The sequence below is a fragment of the Cebus imitator genome, unplaced genomic scaffold, assembly GCF_001604975.1.
Source record: "Cebus imitator isolate Cc_AM_T3 unplaced genomic scaffold, Cebus_imitator-1.0 Scaffold20, whole genome shotgun sequence".
Taxonomy (NCBI): domain Eukaryota; kingdom Metazoa; phylum Chordata; class Mammalia; order Primates; family Cebidae; genus Cebus; species Cebus imitator.
The window spans coordinates 1683473-1688924 of NW_016107335.1; the positions used below are offsets into that span (position 1 = coordinate 1683473).

Here is a 5452-nt window from a genome sequence, read left to right on the forward strand (position 1 = left end):
ACACACACACACACGCACACACACACAGAAATAATCCACCAACCCTCCACCCAGTTTCCCCAAATGTGAACACCTCAGATAACCACAGCACAGTGACCAAGCCCAGGAAGTCAGCATCTACAAACCACCGACTGACCGATAGGCACGGACCGATGCCCCCGCGCCTCACCAGGGAGCTTCCCTGGAGCGGGACACGCGCACAGCTACCACGTGAGGGCATCACGGCTCCTCTGGTGACCGGGACGCTTCAGAGCCGTGAGGTCTTCTAGGGCGCCCGCAGCCTTGCCCTGTCTTTGTGGAACGCCTCTTGGCTGGGGTGTGCCGCGTCCCCATGGTCAGGGCAGGGGGCAGGATGTCCCTCATGAGTGGACAGCATGTCCACACCCACTGACGCACGTCTGGAGGTCTCTGCGCGGCTGGGTGATGATTTTTCCCTATGCGGTCACTCAGTGTCTCACGGGAGAAGCTGGGACGTGTGCGCATCTGTCTCTCTTTGTCGGGTTCACCACAGCACTCGGCACGTACAGTGAGGAGGTGACACGGGACAGCTGCTGCTCCAGTGACAAGGACTTCCCAGGTTTCATGCCACGGAAGGAAGGTCCGTCTTGCTGCACTGACCGTCCCCCTGGAATGGCTGCCTGGCAGTGAAAGGGGTGGCCTTGTCAAGGCAGGCATATGCCACCTTCCAGCCGGCCCTGTGTCACTGGACAGAGGAGGCCGTGGACGCCGGGAGAATGGGGCACGCGTAGCCGGGAACGGACGGCGAGTGCCGCCTTAGGCAAGAGTGATCCTGACTCCACACCAAGGCCACTCTGGGACAAGCCCAGGAAACCTCACATTCAAATCCGTTTCCTCCCCCACCTCTGCCTGCCTCTCAGTCACCCTCTTCCCTCCAGATGGGCGAGTTTGCCCAGAACATGCACTGGCTTTAGGATGGGTCTGGGTAAAATCCCTGCAAGGAAATATCGTCTTGCCAAAAATGAAAAAAAATTGCAAAGAGCAAACCCTATAAGCTTCTGTGGTGTGTGTCCTGTTTTCCAAAACAAGCCCCTCCTGGCGCACAGACGGCTGAGGGGTGCAAGGGTGGTCCCAAGACCCTTCCTGAACTGAGGCACTTCAGGACTCATCAGACAAAAAGGAAGCCACAGTCAAGATCATTGCATGCCAGGTACTCCATTCTATTCTATTTTTAAATGCAAGATGATAGCAAAGACATGGAATCAACCCAAACGCCCATCAGTGAAAGACTGGATAAAGAAAATGTGGTACATATATACCATGGAGTACTACGCAGCCATGAAAAGGAATGAGATCATGTCCTTTGCAGGGACATGGGTGGGGCTAGAAGCTGTTATCCTCAGCAAACTAATGAAGGAACAGAAAACCAAGCACCACATGTTCTCACTTATAAGTGAGAGCTGAACAGTGAGAACACATGGACACCAGGAGGGGAACAACGTACACGGGAGCCTGTGAGGAGGAAGGGGAGGGAAGAGCATCAGGATAAATAGCTAGTGCACGCAGCGCTTGATGCCTCAGGGATGGGTAACAGGGGCGGCAAACCACCATGCCCACATTGACCTATGTGACAAACTGCCCGTCCTGCACGTATATCCCAGAACTTCAAATAAGATTAAATTTAAATAAATAAACAAATGGCAAGGTGACACACACACCCCCTGGCCCTGTTGCCCAGATCACTTTGTGACCTGAAGCCCCGTTTTCTGCACTCCAGCGGCCTCCTGGCTGCTTGCGTCTTGGACCGGGCATCTGCAGGAGTTCCCCCTCTTCCTTAGGGTGCCTATTTGGAGCTGTCTTGGAGCGTGCACATAAATCAGTCCTGAAACTTCCAGGCAGGGGAAATGGGAACCACGCGAAAGTCACCACCTTGTCGTTATCTCTGACTGTGCTGCCCAGCGACACCCTGAGAGTAAGCTTCCTCCAGATTTCAATTTCAAAAAAAGATAGAAAAACGATTTGGGCAAAATGGTGCCAGCCGTTCTGAATGCTTGCTTCTGCAAAGCCAAGAGGAGGCCGTCTGCAACTCCTCTGAACGGAGGAAGTCACGTCGCCTCGTTTGGAGCTGAAGACCAGGAAGGAATAAGCCGATGATGGTGAGCGCCCAGAGTCGGTGGCCAGGATGACCACAGGCCCTGACAGCAAGACATCATCATTGTGGTAAAAAAGACCCTCAGGATAGCTGTTTCCTTCCTGGAATTTGGGTCAAATAGAAAACATTTCACCAGTGCCCACTGGGCATTTGGCAACTTAGTCTCTGAGCACAAACTCCATCATCTTAGAAGACAAGACTGGGCACCCAGAGGCTAAACGGCAGCTCAGGATTCAACTTCACACGAGCTGCCAGAGAGGCGGCACACTCACACAGCCACACACCTGCACACTCCCATACACACCTGCACACATGGCACACACCCCCACACACTCCTACACATGCACACATGCAGTGTACACCCACATGCAGACTGCACACACCCATGCACACACACAACACACTCACACCTACACCCACACATGGTGTACACCCACATGCAGACACGCACACTGTGCACACACACCTGCACACTCCACACCCACACACATTCCTACAGACCCACACATGCAGTATACACCCACATGCAGGCACACACTGTGCACACACCCATGCACACCTGTACACTCCACATCCCCACACACTCCTACACACCCCCACACACTCCACACCCACACATATGGTGTATACCCACATGCAGACATGCACTGTGCATACACACGCCTGCACACACCCATGCACACCTGCATACACACCCACACATACAGTGCACACCCACATGCAGACATGCACACTGTGCACACATGGCACACACAACACACACATGCAGTGCACCCACACAGCCATGCACACTGCAAACACCCATGCACACCTTCACACACGTTGCACACCCACACCTACATGCACAGCCATGCACACTGCACATACCCACACACCTGCACAGACCCATGCACAGCTGCACCACTGCACACACAGTGCACATCCACACATAGCCATGGACACTGCACATGCACATACCTGCACAGCTGTGCGCACCCCACATACACACCCATGCACATGTGCACACACAGCCACATCCACTGCACACACCCACACATCTGTGCACACCCATGCACACCTGCACCACTGCACACATTCCCACACACAGTGCACACCCACATACAGCTGCATGCACACACGCACACCAGCACAGCTGCACACACACCCCAATGCACACACCCTCGGAAGACATGAGGGTGCCGGACAAGGCTGAAATCACCTGTCTCCGTCTGTGCATCTGTTGTCGATGGGTTCTTCTCTTCCTTCCCTCCACACTCCTCATGAGTTTCCCATTTAACCAAGGACCTTAACTCATTCTTGCCCACAATGGTATGTCCTCTTTCACATTTGTCAGTTCCAGAAGTAGAGCCAGTGATGAGTGTGTCCCACACCCAAGAAGCCCCGTGCCCTCCTCCCTGGACGGGAGACCACACGCGCCCTCCTCACTGGACAGGAAGACCCCAGTGCCCTCCTCACTGGACGGGAGGCCCCCCAGCGCCCTCCTCACTGGTTGGGAGCCCCCGTGCATCTCCACTCAGTGCCCATGTGTCACTGTCCCCTACCTGCCGTCTCCACGTCTGCATTCGAGTTTCTTCCTTCCCCATTTTCTTCTGCACCTGCCCCTTGTCCTAAAGCCCAACCTCAGCCTCTTCCTCAGATGTGCCCCGTGTAGGTCCTCGGTCCCAGAAGCAGGGCCTTGGCCCAGACATGCTTCTGTCTCCCCTGCCCCGCACAGCCCCGGAGTGACAGACATGACTCCATCACACAGCCCAGTCCATGCCCACACATCAGCCCCAGGCCTGCAGCCCGCTTCTCCCAAGGCCTCCCGTGCCGCTGAAACTGATCATTTCTGTAGCTCTCCATCTCCCTCTGTCTCTCCTCATCTATCCCCACTTCTCTCCGTCTCTCTCCATCTCTGTCTCTCTCCATCTATCCCCACCTCTCTCCGTCTCTCTCCATGTCTCTCTGTCTCTCTCCATGTGTCCGTCTCTCCATCTCTGTCCCTCTGCCCCGTCATACACACAGTGCCTAGTCTCTAACTTTGGCAGGGCTCAACTCTCAGGGTGTGGCTTGGGGCTGGTCTACTTTTGTGAAAAGCGAAGCTGAAGGTGACAGACACAAGAAGGTGTTTCATCCTCACCCCATTCTGAGAGGTGCGAGGGCAGCCGCCCGCCTGGTGTGGGCAGCCTCCTGGAGGGCACGGAGGTTTGAGACACACTCACTGCTGCCTTCTTTCAGGCTCCTGTTTGTATAACTCCAGCCAGGCCTTTGTGTACACCTGCAGGATAACAAATGTAAACCTAAGCACAAATAGAAATCCGAGCAGCCCCCACGAAGCTCCACAGCTTCCAGCCCTGGCTGACCGCGGCCCTGGCTGACCCCAACCCCAGCAGCAGGTGTCCGAGAGCCACGGCCACTCCTGCAGCCTCCATCCCTCCACCCAACTACGCGGGCACCCTGTGGTTGTCCCAGGCCAGCCTGAGGCGGGTGTTCCCACGCACTGTCCAGCGTGGACCCAGGGGTGGTGACCAGACAGCCTGACCCGGCCACAGCCTGGCTCCGCTGTCCCACCTCAGCCACTTCTCCACGGGGCATGCAGGTCAACTGGAAGAAGCTGTGGACCTTTCTCCGGCAGCCCTCAAATTTTATTTTAGGATACTTTCAAAAATGCTTTCTTGCTCGGAATGTCGTCCTGTCTTTGCAAACCCAGGAGGCTTTGCACCTCCTGCTCAGACTGCCGGCGCTGAGACGCAGTTTAGCTAACATGGCCTCTGGCCATCTACTGCGACTGAATTTCACTCCCTTGAAATAAACTCCCGATGCTGGCGTTTTCCCAGCCGGGTTCCAGGGTGCGGTCTAGCTGACACTCGCACAGCCGATGCTGCTCTGAGTGTGGCCACCGACCGTCGAGGGCCCACAGGGCATAGACGCTGCATCCCAGCGCTGACATGATAAAGGACAAGCCCCTGTCCCCTCAAACAGCAGCCCTGAGACTCACAGCACCCTTCCGGGAAGTGTCCCCTCCTCCTGCCAGCTGATGCCCACGGGGCCCAGCGGGCCCTGAGTAAGGTGCCCAGCACATACCAGCCATGCTCCCCTAGTAAGATGCCCGGTGCACACCAGCCACACTCCCCTAGTAAGATGCCCGGCGCACACCAGCCACGCTCCCCAGGTAAGGTGCCCAGCACACACCAGCCACACTCCCCAGGTAAGGTGCCCAGCGCACACCAGCCACACTCCCCTAGTAAGATGCCCGGCACACACCAGCCACGTTCCCCAAGTAAGGTGCCCGGCACACACCAGCCACACTCCCCAGGTAAGGTGCCCGGCGCACACCAGCCACACTCCCCTAGTAAGATGCCC

The 5452-nt window shown here is 56.3% G+C and overlaps 1 protein-coding gene across 2 annotated transcripts in view; it reads left to right on the plus strand.

Annotated features, from left to right (window-relative positions):
• Nucleotides 1–5452, plus strand: part of PTPRN2 (protein tyrosine phosphatase receptor type N2) — a 1009572-nt gene that overhangs the window by 1000171 nt on the left and 3949 nt on the right. The gene's annotated exons all lie outside the window — the stretch shown is intronic.